Below are 16,206 nucleotides of genomic sequence, written 5' to 3' on the forward strand. Positions count from 1 at the left end.
TTTACTTTATTTTGATGAATTTTGAAGACCCATTTCATTTAGTATTTTATTTATTTCTTTTCAATTGTATTTTTTTCCTTTTTCTAGGCCATTTTTGCTTATTTTCTTTAATTTTTTCTCAGAAATCGTTTTCCGCTTTACCTCCAATTCATGATTTTCATGGAATTTCCTGTATGAAAATTCTTAACTTTAGGTTAGGACTTGGTTTGGAATAAGGGTGAGAACTTGAGAAGGACTTCACTGGAAATGTAGTTAAGCCATTTGTATTCAAGAATAGCTGGACACATGTCACTCCATAGTAGAAATTGAAATCATGCAACTAAACTCCTCAAAAAAAGTTTGGAAACTTACCAAAACGGCTTTATATCAGAAAAATTTGAAATCTATTTCCATATTATTTTATATCAATACAAGCATTGTTCTTTCCTGTCAAAAATGACACCAAATTTGTGACCATAACTTATTTCATTGTTGAGTAACTGTCTTTGAAAGACAAGGAGGTCTCAAACAAAATGTGCCAAATCTGTCATTGTCTGCGCCATTTGCAGCAGTAAACATGAATAAGGAATACCACACTGTTTCATTAAAAATGGTTTCAAAGTACTGCCAGTCTCACGTACCGGTCTTCTGCAGCCGTTGTTTTTCTTGGATGGCCACTTCTGGGTCTGTCTTTGACATCTCCGTCTGACTGAAACTTGACTTTTAGCTTGGAGATCATACTGCAGGAAATCCAAAAGTTGCATAACGTGATTCTGAGGTATGCCAGCCTCAAGCTGACCAATAGCACGAGCCTTATCCAGGTCTGGTAATCGAACCATGTTTGATTAGAACTTTCTTGCAAATGACCACTATGAAGAAATGACCAGCAAGATAGGTTGACTTGCGTTGATCTGTTTGAATCCACATGTAGTAGAACTGCTAATCCCATACTAGCACTCATTCAACATGATGTACCGGTACTGCAAACAACGTTTTGTTTCATTCATTCTTTTATTCATGCATTAAACCACTCGTTCATTCATTCAGAGCAATAAGATGAGCGCAGATAATGTTCAGTTTGGCAGATTTTCTTTGCGACCTCTCTGTCTTCAAAGAGAGTTACTCAGCCGTGGAATAAGCTATCGTCACAAATGAGGTGTCATTGTTGAAAGGAAAGAACAATGTTTTCGCTGGTATGAAACAATATGGAGATAGATTTTAAAATTTTCTGATATACAACCGTTTTTGAAAGTTTCCAAACTTTTTTTGAGGAGTTTATTTCCAAGTGCATACAACTGTGATTTTATAAACCATATGACTCCAAACTTGAAGGATTACAACCATTTACTTGTTAAAACTTCCCTAGGTCAGAAGTTAAAACTTAACACTCCCTCAAAGAATAGAAAGTTATTCTTGCCCGATTTTAACATTATTGAGTGCTTTGTAGGGTCCTCCAGCAAAGGACTTCTTGACCTCTGATAGAAAGTTTTGTTCTTTTGATGCATGATGAATGGAATTCAGAATTGACAGGCACTGAATCAAAATTGAGTATGTAGGAAAACAATTTGCATCAAATGTTAACTTTTTGATTGACTCTTCTGTATTTTACCTTTTCAAGAATATTAAAAAAGACACTTGTCATGTCAGGTCAAAGTGTGTATTGCAAATTGCCATAAGAAAAATTATGCAAAATGTGTACATTTATTTAACACTTGAACCATTATTTATTTATTTATTTATTTATTTATTTATTTATTTATTTATTTATTTATTTATTTATTTATTTATTTATTTATTTATTTATTTATTTATTTATTTATTTATTTATTTATTTATTTATTTATTTATTTATTTATTTATTTATTTATTTATTTATTTATTTATTTTACAAACTAAGTATATTAATTTTATTATTTATTCATTTCATTTGTTAATTTAGGCCTAAACATATTATTTTTTTTGTTTCATTTAATTTAAGGCAATTTGAATAAATTGACTGACTTTCCTAACCAACATGACCAAAGTAAAAAATAAGGCTTGAAAAATGTTTTGAATAACGTAAGTGCAAACTATATCTGAATTGCGGCACTTTATATAATTTACCTTTAATCTTGATTTTGTCACAAAACCACTTTGTAAACCTCCTATATTTTTTGCCTTGTACAATACACAAGGCCATTACAAATTCAATTTTGAATACCTTATGTGAGTTCTCATTGTGCCAATTTATATAGATACTTTAGCCTTTCGGCAAAATTAATCAAGCTTGTTTTGTATTTTAATCTTGATACTAATTACCACATGGTAGCAGGTTGAACAAGGTTACTTTCAAATAAATCTATTTCACACAAAATGCAGGTACATCTAAAATTCCCTGTTCTAAAGTAAATACAAAGTCGCTATCTGGGAGCAAATTTGCATTTTCATTGAAATTGCGCCAAGAGATAAGTGGAATTAGTAATAAGAGACAGATGAAAACCATTGTTCATGTAAAACTGACAAATTGCAGAATTTGAGGCTTTTATTTTAGCTGTGTAGGTAAGTATCACATTTATTATTATTCATTAATGTACTTACCCGATATTTATAGGTATTATTTTCTCAGAAGGAAATGTGTCTGTTCATAATGTAGGTCATTAATTCATGAGCACATCTTATGCATAATTTGAAAATTAAAATGTGCAATAAGTGCCAAGTACATACATGTTTGTATTTGATGATGAATCATGAAGGATTTGTCTGTTTTCAAATATCCTGTTAAAATATGTATAGACAGTGTAAACATTAAATCAGCAGACAGAATATAAATAAGTACTACTCAGGAATCTTTGGCCACGACTGTGTTACTTTTGTTATCTTAATCATAATAGAAATGTCATTTTTAAACTTGGGCTTGGGGAAGTTATTTGTATACTATTTTTTAATTTTTTCTCCTTCATTTGACACCACTCGGAGGGTCACATACCCTCTTGAGATTTTGAGATACAAAAATGACCCAAAATATGAATATTGACCCGGGTCTCATGAGGAGTGTTACCCCCGGTACGGAAATTATTTTTATTATATTTTCACCTTTTTCTCTTTCATTTGCCACCACTCAAGGGTCATACCTTCTTGGCAAGTTGAGATATTGACCCAGGTTTTATGATGAGTGTCTCCCCCGGATGGGGGATATTTTTTATTATAGTAACTTTTTTCTCTCTCATTTGACCTCACTCGGAGCCTCGGAGGTCATACTTTTTTGGCATTTTGAGATAAAGGGACATAATTATATTGACATATGTCTTATGATGAGTATCACCCTTGGGTGAGGACAATTTATTATTATATTCATTTTTTTTTCTCTTTCAATTGACACCACTCGGGTGGTTATAATCTTTTGGCATTTTGAGAAAAGGTTGCTGAGTATGTTAGTAATTAGGAAGGAAGTAAGTTAGACTAATATCGGCTGATACCATTTCATGGGTCAGCAAAAATTGAAAATGAAAAGGAGTTGCTTCAGGAGAGGAATAAATTATGTCTTTGGTCTTAAGGGCTGGGGTATGAACGTTTGGACAGTATTTATTTTGGGACATCAGACATATCGAATTGCATTCTGAATCTGAAGAATGTCATTCTGATATCAAATAATTTTGATTTTTTGAAATTAGCAATTTAATACACATTTTATGGCAAATCATTAAAAATTGATATTTTTGATATTTAACAGTACTTGAAGTAAACTTTATAAATCTGATGATTTATACTTAAAGTGTATGTAGGTGGGATGAAAAGCCGACGATCAATTGAAAATTTTGACCTTTTCGTATTGAAGATATGGATTTTTTTCCCAAAACACAAGAAAAATTAGGTCTTTTTGGGAAAAAATCCATATCTTCAATATGAAAGGTCAAAATTTTCAATTGACCGTCGGCTTTTCCTCCCTGCTACATACACTTTAAGAATATATCATTAGATTTATATAATTTACTTCAAGGACTGTTATATATCAAAAATTTGAAAAATATCAAATTTTTATAATTTGTCATAAAATTTGTATTATATTGTGATTTTCAAAAAATGAAAATTATTTGATATCAGAAAGACATGCTTCGTATTCAGAATGCAATTCGATAGGTCCGAGGTGCTCTCATGTCCCACAAAAATACTGTCGAAAACGCAATAAACGCCATTTTCGATCCCTTAAGGATAAGGAAAAATTTGCAGTGAGAGGTAAAATACAAAGGTGAAATGATCATATTTTGATCATCATTCCGTTTGAAATCAGGAAGTGATTTGTATCATATCTCAAGAACTGCAAGACCGTCATACATTTACCACATGGTCTTCTGATTGTATTTCCACTACAGTGGATTTTGACAACATTGATAAAGACACATTGTGATAGCAAAATTATTACAGTTTATCAAAATTGTCCTAGTAATAATAGCCAAAATTAAAACTATCATTGTCACACCTTCATCACACTTTTCCATACAAAATAATGTGGGTAAATATATTATGATGATATAATGTACGCATTAAAGATACTGTATCAACAAGATAGTTCATCCTCGTCACTCGGAAGACATTTCAAGGAAATGAGGCGTCATCATGATTTCTGCATGGTTTGTTTTCATCTAATATGTAGAGCAATGAGAGGAGGTGGATGGATTAAATGAACCATGGAGAGTCATCAGACTTGACTCAGAAATTATGTGGCAACATAATGTTTAAATATGTTGAAAATATCTTCTAAAATAATTAATAAATCTATTTAGTTTCTCATGGGTCACGTCACTGAACAGATTTATATTCTATTCTTTCTTCTTTTGGTCTTTTTATGTAATAATATTCAGTTGAACTATGTAAAATTGAGATGTTTGTATGAAAATGTGGTATTAACTGTTTTGACGCTTGTCTTGATGATATTACATGTATTGCAAGACATGATGACATTAGTGCCTGGGTGACTTGTAATAGCCCCCTCTATGTATAACAGATGGTTTGTATGAAAAAGCTAGACACCACTGCAAGTGGCAGTATACAGAATTTGCCATTTTTAGCTCATTGCGCAAGCAATGAACTATAGGCATGGTCCAGATTTCTGTATGTTTTTTACTTTCTCTTGCTACATCATTTGAGCAATGGATCTGGTAATTTGAGGGAGCGATCTTTGCATGATCGTTCATGATTGTTACTTATTTAGCAAGGAAAATTTGGACGGAAAGTGTGATTTTTAGAGCATTTTGTTACGGAAATTTTTACCAAATTTCATAGAATAGTCTCCTTTGCAGACTGTTTGTGGTGCTGATCATATTACAAACACTGTAGAAACTCCTTGATCTGGCGATGCTGTTTCATTTTGTAAAAGAGATGTTGAATTTTGTTCCTTCAATGTTTGCTTTTCAGGCTTGCTTGCCTTACATTGGCAAGTCCATAGATATTGCACCAAGGCCAACTAATAACTCAATGGTGCTACTATGTGCTAATAATGTGTAATGTTTCCAATTGGGAGGTTTTGGGGGACCAGTAAACAACTATAAAGGCTTAGCAGTCATAAAATACTGAGTAAATAAACTGAGAGCTAATTAAATACAGTTAATTAGGTCAGGCAAACATGTTGTGAAAGTTGTAATGATATCGAGAAGGTCGTATCTGCAATAGCTACCCTATAGACATTTGACCATTTCGGCATTCTATATTGTACATAATCTTAAAAATAAAGCACTTGACAGCTATTGCTTAAACCCTACCTATGTGTTTTTACAATTTTGTATATAAGAGATAAAGTACACATTAGGGGTTTAGGGCAAGAAAACCCTATCTGCAATAGCTGCCAGGTGTAAACTGTGTACAATATAGAATGCAGAAATTACCCAAATGTCTATGGAGCAGCTATCACTGCAAACCCAGAACGTCTAAATTCAGCAAAACTTCTAGTATTGGAGATTAGATATGATAGAGTAAACTGATACTGGGCAAAATTACTTATGGAAACAATTACACATTCATGGTCTGCTATCATCATCATCATCATCATCATCATCATCATCATCATCATCAGTCGGCTGCGGAGCAGGCGACTACAAGCTTTCTCCAACTAATGCGATCTTGGGCAAGCGAAACAATTTTGTTTGGCTGCAGCATCCCTTCAGTATCTCCCAGGTCTGCTATACTATATGTAAAATTACTGTTCAAATAATACAATTTTACATCACCATTGAAATCCATGCTTATTGTTTGCTAGCAATTCACTGAACTGGAAATTGCTCCTTTGCAATGATTTATAAGAGCCCATAATGTTAGCCATGTTTGCTTCTTATTCCAGAACCACCCATGTGTAAAATGCACCCTATGCTGTTTTGGGCTTATAGTGTTTAATTTTGGGTCTATTTATCAGACTACATTTGAGGTCTGATCTTCTGGATTGTATACTCCCCAAATAGTGGTCTAAATTTGTGCCTATATTTAGTAATTAATCCCTCATTGTTACTGCCAAACCAATTTTAGAGGATCTGCTGAAATATAGGCACTTTGGGTTTGCAGTGTATGGTCCTAAACCCTCAATATAATTGTTTCTTGTTTTCCTTCTCACCCAGTTGTTTGTCTCCAAGATAAGTACTTAGTGGTCAAATTAACATTATTGTTATCTTATTGACTATGCAGCTCGTAAAAATTTGGCCCTGCTTTATATTAAGGTGAGACAGGTGTAATCGGTTTTTGTGTGAAGATCATAGAAATTCAAAACTTGGTACAAAGTAACTGATATAAACAAAAAATACTCAAATGTTAAGCATATTAATTAGCTAATTTGCATATTTAATTAGGGAAAATGAGCTACAGCACCATTGGTGCTCTTGTTTTGCATGGGGAGGTGTTCAGTTGGACTCATGCGTGAGAATCCTTGAGGATCAGGGTACTGGAAATTTAAGGATGTGCAATAATTATGAGGGGGGGGGGGGTAGCCAAAAGGGGGAAGCAGTTTTTGGCAGGTCAAAAGGGGGGAGGCAAGTGATTTTGTAGCACCTATTTACAGGGCACGTTTTCAGGTAGGGAAAAGGGGGTGCCGGTTGTAACAATTTTTGGCAGGCTGAGAGGAGGGCATCCCAAAGGCATTTTTGGCAGGCCAAGTGGGGGCAAGCAATTTTTTGGCATGCTGTTTGGAAATTTGACCTCAATTTGATCCTTAAGGCAGTAAACATGGTGGATTTCCCCAATTTCAGTGTACTGGAGAACTCATTGTCATGATCGATTGTTGCTTTTAGCGAAAGCCCTTCATATGGACATGCCTGTACAAAACATATTTTCTTGTTTTCTTGAATTTTTGCTGTAGCCTTGATTTTGGTTTTGCCATTCCTATGAGGTTCCCTATGAGTATTTCTAATGTAGGCATTGCACAACATACATGACCCTGCTTACATGTATATCTAAATGCCAAATGCAAAATGTAATCCTGTCTCTTAATACTTCCATGGTATAAATGATAGTAGCCATAAACATGATAAATGGAGTTTTATAAACAAAAATAATCTGTGCCAAGGATGAACAAGTAATCTCAGATTATATCCATGTAACCATGGTAACCTTATTAATTACTTTGTTTACCATCTTCACAATTATCCTTAAACCTTTCATCAAGGTTTATTTATCATTCACTTTATCAGGCACAATTTAATACATTTTAAAGGGATAGTATAGTATAATATAGTAGTTTTTTATGCCATTGAAAAGTTATATTTGCCAAATCTGTAAAGTTCAGGTTACCATTCTTTAATATCTCTGTATTATTTCTATTGAAAGAGATTTTTGAAAAATTGCTGGATACTTGTAGGCCTGCATAATTTGTTGTCTCCAGGCCTAGAAACACAAACATTTCTCACAATTTCTTGTTTTATTGTTTCTATGATTTGAGAAATCAAGAATTTCTCTCCAAATGCCAAAAATTCCCAAGAAGGAGCTCCCTAAATTGCCCACTGTTTCCAGAACTGATATCATGTAAGTTTATCATTGCCTTTGTCTATTGTAATCACCGAATCATTATTCCATCATGACAAAAAAGAATGAAAGAAGAATACAAAATGAGAACCAGAGTTGATGGAGTAATCCATTTGTTTTCCTGTTGAACTTTGACATCTTCAAACAATACTGACAATGTAGAAAATAGTGTGGAACATGTTTATGAACTTGCAAAACATTTGAACTTAACCCCTGTATGTCCTCTTACATATCTTTCATGGGAAAATGATGTGTCAGTGTTTTTTTTTCATGATAAAGTTTGTACAAAATTTGACCATGCATGAAACAGAGGTTGCCTTATTCAATGGGATGGCTATTAGATGTGGTCCATTTAGTATCCTCTCCCTGTTGGCTAGTGATCTGGGTGGTATATGAGGCACTTTGATAATAGCGTCCAATGGTTGACATTGACTTTGGAAAGGGGTTCTGTAAAATTGATATGAGATGAATTAGAATCATTATATATTAATATATTAGGTGGCTATTAAATAAGTGGCCTCTTTGTTTAATAATTTTTTTCCTCATTCAAACTTTCCTGGACATTTTTACCCCGAAAAGTGGACCTCTACGCTCTTGGGGTAAAGTATTGTGCGAGTTGGGAGTTGGGCCGTAGAAAAGCTAAAAAGTGGATTTTGAGATTTTGGAATGCATGGCAATGCTTTAAAAAGTGTAACAGACAGTTATGTGAGTAGAGATTTCAACTGTCTCACTTTACTTGCCAAGTTCAAATTTATAAGTATTTAAAGTATGAGTCAAACAAATGGTATTACCATGATTGCTCCATTTGTAAACTGTCATGAACTATTTGCATCCACACAAAAGCTTTCATTCATAAATTTGCCTGAGTGATGACAAAATGTTCATTGACTGCATATAAACAGAAACACATACTGACCTAAGACAAATAAATATGTGCAATTCATCCAAATAAATAGAGGGTTTTGACCCAAATCCTGGTCATGGTTGCCTGGTTTGGCATTAGTAGCCCAATTGGGCTCCTTGTAAATTCCTCTATACCTCTTTTCAGTTCGGGTGGGAAGAAAAAAGAGATCTCACCATTGATTCAAACAAGGAGCCTGTTTTAAGTTATAAAGCATTTTGTAGGGTGTTGGGGGGGGGGACTTTGGTTGCTGAAGCCCTCCAGCAAGTTGTTAAAAATCATGTAAGATCAGCCGGTTTTTGGTGATTTTAGCCATTAAGTCCCCCGCATAACTCTGAAAGCCCCTCTGAGCCCCCCGCAGAAAAAGATCCTGGACACACCGGTGGGATCTCTATAGTTATGTTCAGATGGTCGTTTGATACTTGTTGACAAAGTCGTAGGTATAAAATTCGATGATACGCTTACAGTTAACGGTTATATCTTCGAAGTTGCTCTATAGCAAGCATTATGATGGGGGCTAAAACCAACTACCATGTTTATACATCAAACTGCATTGATCACACTTCATTTTCCTGTGGCCGCGGTGTACGGTACGGGTCATTCTACACTTGCGGTTTTCATCAGTGAGTGAGCTGCTGACTTGCTGATAAATATTCAGATCATTGAAGTTAAGTAGAAATTATCATCCATGATTAGTTAATAGTTATCAGCGATGATATTAAAAGGCACTGTCTGTGACGGTCTGAACATGACCGTAGCACAGTATGACTGTGGGCACCAGCAGGGCCACAATTTGGGCTCAATAAAATGGGGCCCATTTACATGAGTTGTGTTCACATTTTGAGTTACACCTGGCGTAAACTTACGCTAACATTCATAAGAATTCCACAAATATTTTCCCTACTCCTATCGCGTGTCCACACCTAGCCTACTCCTAGCACTACGCCGACCAGTTCCACCAAGCATTCATTTCTGGTCAGGGTAAACATCGGTTACCATTTCCGGTGTTTCTGTGACCTTTTCAACCACTCAATGTAATTTCTAAGTTCCGACCAACAAAAAGGTCAAACTTACACCGGCGTAGCAGCGTTCACATTGCAAAATACGTCTGGCGGAGTTTACACCCTGAGCTAGCTACTCCTGACTGTTGTCAGGAGTAAATCGTCGGACGTATGCCTAGTGAAACTTACGCTGGCCATCGTTCTCACTCAAGCCACTACTCCTGACAGCGCCTACCGCTACTCCTAGCAACTTGCAACAACCAAGTTCCACTGGGCGTACGTCCGACAATGTGAACACAACTACGGTTAAGTTCATATCTGGGCATCCTGGGTTTAGTGAGCTAATACTAGTAGTAGTGTGATTGTTGCCCCCACTGCCCCCCAGGTTGTTGTTAGTGGACGTGGATCTCATGTAGTTGGGATATTTGCATGACTTGGTGAAATGTCAATGGGACTGTGATTTCAACCAAAGTATTCTAAATACTTTGTTTCAACATTCTGTGAAAAAAAATCTAATGAATTTTTGTGGTGATTGTACATGTATATTCAGAGTTGAAGATCTCAAATTGTGAAAATTTGGTGCTGTAAAATTCCCAAAATGCAATTCAAGCCTTTAAGACATACACCCAACAAAATAGAGATTGAGTATGTTGTAGACATGTCAATTAATTTTTGGGAAAGGTAAATCTTATGGGGGTGGATTGAGTGGAAGGAAGGGGGGGGGGGTGAAATAGTCTATGCAATATGGTAATAGTTATCATTGATATTGTGAATCTTCTGTGATTTATTCATGTGTATATAAGAGCCACAAAGGTAATAAATTAGATCCCAAATTATATATTTGTGTGAGTTTTCCAAATAAAGCTAGTGGTTTTGCCCCACTTTCTAGTTCAAAGAAGCATACCTCATTTACCCCGGTGTGGTTTGGTCGGGTCATGATTTTTTTCTCTTTATCAGTTGTCCGACAAATATTGTAGAAAAAATTTGAGTATATAGACACAGCATCAAGCATTCATTTCTGGGGTCTGTCTTGATCACATATAGAAGTGTGAAACTCTCAATTTTAGTCATACATGTAGGGAGAACTCAAGAAAATTGTATACATAACAGATTTATAAAACACTATTTTATTTAGATCATGCTCCTGGTAGCAGAATAACAACATCAAAGTAACATATTTAAATTATAAACAACATACAACAACATAAACAACATCACGAAGAACATAAATTAGGAAATAAATGAGTCTTCAGGTTTTCCTTAAAGACTTCAATATGGTTTAACATACCTAAATGTTGCTGCGGAGTTGGTTCCAAAATTTTGGACCAGCAATTGTGTGTAGTTATGCTGTACATTTCCTAATTTTTCTTTGATTGCTATGCTAATGTTATAACGATTGCATTTTAGCGCATCACATCAAATCTCCCATTGGGCGCCCCATTACTTTTTTTAAAGGAATTTTTATTATATGTTGAACAAGTAGGAGAGCATTTTTAAAATCAGACTCTGCTTGAAGAACAGGCTCCTAAAAAGCAGTACATTGTGTAAGATCACAGCAGCTGAAAAAATTATGCCATTTATAACTTTGCAGTACCACAATAGAATTGCATACATATGTGCCATAGAAAAAGTACACAACTCTTCATCTTTCAATTACTCACTAAAATCGGGTGCTTTTTAAAAGTATTGTACTATCCATAGCTGATAGCTCTCAATATTAAGCAGCTCTTACTTATTTGTTGTATACATTTCCCAGGGGTCACTCCCATTGTGGCCTGTACACCATCCGCGATAAATGAAAACGCGTAAAAGGGTAGTTTTTCGTGGGTAGGCACGATACGTGCGTAACGCGTTTAGGGTGTCAAAAACATGAAATATTGGAAAAAGGGTAGCAAAATTGTAATTGCTAATACGCGGAAATTAAATTTAGGGTATGAAATTTGATGCAATGAAGAAAATCCGTGTTTAGGGTGTGAAAACACTTGCTTAGGGTATCGTTCTGGCCAAGGGTTAAATCCTTGTTTAAAGGGTGCTTTTCAAAAGTTGATTATCGCGGATGCATGATGGGATAGCCTGATCCAGTATGGTAGGGCCTATATCTATAAATTTGAACACATTGCATAATTTGAAAATGATTGTTGATGCATTTCTAACACTCATATGATTGGAAGCCAGTAAAGTTCTTTGAGCAAAGAGGATGCAGAATTTCTTTTGTTGACTTGATCAGTTATCAAATACTACCCTATTTTTTTCTTCAGATTTTGGGGTCAGTCAAAAAGAGCAATACAAAACTTTCTTTTTTGTAGGCCATAGCATGAAGTACTAAGACATTGTTGCATTCTGCCAATGAAATTTGTTTTCATACTGATGATGAATCATGAAGAAGCAGCCTTGGCTGTTCTTTGACAATTTTTGTTCATCCAAATCATGCAAATGGACCTGTGCAGTATAGTATAGTGGCCAGAAGCTGCCAGATCTGAACTTGCCCCAACCTGGAACCAACCCATAAAATAGTTTTATTAGGCTAATAGCCTCCATCCACCACATTTTTTTTTTTTTTTTTTTTTTTTTTTTTTTTTTGAAGTACATCAAGATGAACCACCAGACCCCTGCTCTTAGATTACTTCACTTCAATACAATAGGAGAATCACTTTATAACACTTCATACAGTAGAATAAGACTTTAAGGTTTTTTCACAATTAATTGACAACTTATTTTATAAACGTATATGATCATTGCATCTTCCAAATGATTTTAGCTAAGAAAAGTGCAGGGTCTTATGGTCTTTCACCTTCTTCCCTAAAATCAAAAAGGATATCTTGTTACACTGTCATTTTTATAGCGTATGATAATCTATATACATGTTTTACTTGATAGTTTGTATATCCATACAATATATTTTCAATGTTTCACTTTTAATTAATTTATTTTGTTGGTAGATAGATTTTCATTGTACATGTAGTATTTAAAGCTTTTAACATAGAATAGCATGATCATGATAACATTACCATTTTTTTTATTGATACACATCTGTTACCTCTGACTATCATGTCTACGAGTATGATTTTCTTTTTATTTTATTCCAGGGGTATTAGTAACCTTATGAACCTGATTTTTGTATTATATGCAGTTTATTAATTGTTTTAACATGTTTATGTAGCAACCTCTCCGACAGATCTCCACTTCAAGATGACGTTTTAGATCTGCCAGAAAGTACATAAATATGTTAACGTTTTTGAACAGATTTTTATCTAATTTATTCTTACACCATGATTTAAATATTGTGTATTTTGCTATGGTCAAGACCATGTTAATAAACTTGAGTAGTGTATCATTATTCGTAATTAATTGGTTTCCAATTATTATAGTTTCAAAATTTATGTCCAAAATCAAATTGAATGTCTTTTGGACAAGGTTGGTTATTTTGGGCCAAAAGTTTTTAACATGCATGCATGTAATAAACATATGCTCATAGTCGTCTACTGATTCACATAGTATACAGAGATCTGAGTTAACTAGATGCCATCTTTTTAACAGCTTCCCGAAGGTAGAATTTGGTGCAAAATTTTATAATTAAATTCAGCCATTTTGGAATTATCAGTAATATTTTTGTTTGGCTTAGCCAAATTGTTGACCAATCTTTTTCTTGTTCAAACAATGAATTCCAAAATTGTTCACAATAGCATCTGGTTACTTTGTTTTTAACAAGAAAAGAATATACTATCTTAGAAGATATCTTACTAATGTTTTGACATGAATACCAGTTTGCATTCCAGAATAATGAATTGTTATCAATGACAACATTTCTATTTCCACCTGTCTTAAGAGTCGGCTTCCATCTTCTAGGAAGGCTTTGCAATATTAACTTATATTCACACAGAAAGTTGCTCTTTTTAGTCAACTTCTGCTTTATTGAATTGGGTGTTAAGAGACCTTTTGAATTACAAATATCATTAATGTACACAATTCCACTATCTATCCAATGTTTAATAAATAGACAGAACCTGTCACATATTATGTATTTATTGCCCCAAATAATTTCCTTTTTTATGTCTTCTACAGAAATTGGTTGAGTATATACAGTGTGTGATTTATGCCAACATTCAACTACGTTTTTATAAAATTCTGAGATATGTTTCGATTTCAATATAGGAAACAGACACGAGGTCTCAAAGTTCATTTTAAATATCAACAATTCATTTCCAAAATGATTAAGGTAATAGAGTGGAATAATTTTCCATTTCGCGTAGTCACTGTCGGTAAGTCGTTTAACCCAATTACAATATAATACTTCGTGTTGTGATCTTATATCGGGTATTCTCAAACCTCCATCCACCACATTGATGACATTCAAACATTCAACTTGACATTGGTATGTCAATAATTGAAATTCTGAATCACCTCAGTAATACAGGTCCTTGACAAGAAAAATGCACTTTCAAAAAAGGTTAGTGTATACAAGGGTGACTCAGGGTTTCTATTGCTCAAGAACATCAGGTGTATTATTAGGGGGCAGACAGAGTGTATATGCACCCCCCCCCCCCGAATCCATCCAAAAGTCTGCATTGTTGTAGACATAAATGATGCTAAAATGTGCCCAAATACATCCATTTTCCCTAAGAATACCCAAAAATATACTTTCCAAGGGTTAAGGGATCTAGAATGAGCGTTTATTGCGTTTCGACAGTATTTTTTGTGGGACATGAGAGCACCTCAGACCTATTGAATTGCATTCTGAATACGAAGCATGTCTTTCTGATATCAAATAATTTTCATTTTTTGAAAATCACAATATAATACAAATTTTATGACAAATTATAAAAATTTGATATTTTTCCAATTTTGATATATAAAAGTCCTCGGTAAATTATATAAATCTAATGATATATTCTTAAAGTGTATGTAGCTGGGAGGAAAAGCCGACGGTCAATTGAAAATTTTGACATTTCATATTGAAGATATGGATACAAAAAAGACCTAATTTTTTTTGGTGTTTTGGAAAAAAAATCCATATCTTCAATACTGAAAGGTCAAAATTTTCAATTGATCGTCGGCTTTTCATCCCACCTACATACTTTTAAGTATAAATCATCAGATTTATAAAGTTTACTTTAGTACTGTTAAATATCAAAATATCAATTTTAATGATTTGCCATAAAATGTGTATTAAATTGCGAATTTCAAAAATCAAAATTATTTGATATCAGAAAGACATTCTCCGTATTCAGAATGCAATTCGATATGTCTGATGTGCTCTAATGTCCCAAAATAAATACTGTCCAAACATTCATACCCCAGCCCTTAACGTGCAAATTTTATATTCCGAAAAATAGAATGACCAATCTTGGTGCATGATTTGAAAGTATGATTATTGTGATGGCTTGTATTCTGTAATTCTGGCGATTCACAATACGATGTACCACCAGCAGTTGCTCTTGCTAGTCCAATTTTTGATCACCGTTCTAGCCACCAGTGAATTTTCACGCATGTGATAACAATAAGGTGAAAATAGCTGCACGAAGGATTCCGTGTAATATAGATAGAAAATGGATCTACTAAAATTGCAAGTGTGTAACATCCGGGGGTACTCAGTACAAATGACCATACGGGGCGTGCACATAAACATGGGTAGCATTTTCAGTCTTCTGGTATATCAATGACCCCTTTTTCAAAGCCTATTTTGGTATATGAATGGGTCCTTTTTTCAAAATTTTCTCAATTTTTTTTTCGAAAAACAGCCCAATTTTTCCTTAATCTAGCCAAAATTTTCAAAATTTTCCCGGGTAACATCATTATATTGACATTTAAACACACAATGACATGATGTTCCTGTGTTGTGTTCGTATTACCCGGGCTTTGGAAAATTTATTTAGGTTTATAAACTACGATTCTAAGAACATGTCACAGCTTATATTTTCTTAGATTAATTGTGGTCGCATAAAGCTTGGAAGCTTCAAGAACATTTTCAATAATCTTGAATAAAGTTAGTTGCATTTGCCTGAACATCAATTTGAACATAAACTGATCTTTTGAGCTGAGTATCACCTTGGTCCTTTGATCACCCCTCTAGTAAAATAGACTCTTCTGTGTTATCAACCACTCCACCTGGTCTGTTCCATGTGTTGATCCCAGTAGATAAATAGCTTCATCAACTTCTTGTACATACTGTACAATGACACAGGGTACCAGCCAGACTCCATTGAGTTTTTTTGCCAGCCAGTCTGCGATAATACTTCATGACCAATGTTTAGCCTTCACATTTGGCACACTGTTCATTTGATTTCATCTGATATGTTGACTGAGTGGGATGGTGTTACAAAAACTGGAATAAGTATACACTACATGTTC

The 16,206-nt window shown here is 34.3% G+C and overlaps 1 protein-coding gene across 1 annotated transcript in view; it reads left to right on the forward strand.

Annotated features, from left to right (window-relative positions):
- The window catches only part of LOC140165592 (neuron navigator 2-like), a 498,228-nt gene that overhangs the window by 67,430 nt on the left and 414,592 nt on the right, over positions 1-16,206 (forward strand).

Source organism: Amphiura filiformis, chromosome 12 (genome assembly GCF_039555335.1).
Source record: "Amphiura filiformis chromosome 12, Afil_fr2py, whole genome shotgun sequence".
In the NCBI taxonomy this organism is placed as follows: Eukaryota; Metazoa; Echinodermata; class Ophiuroidea; order Amphilepidida; family Amphiuridae; genus Amphiura; species Amphiura filiformis.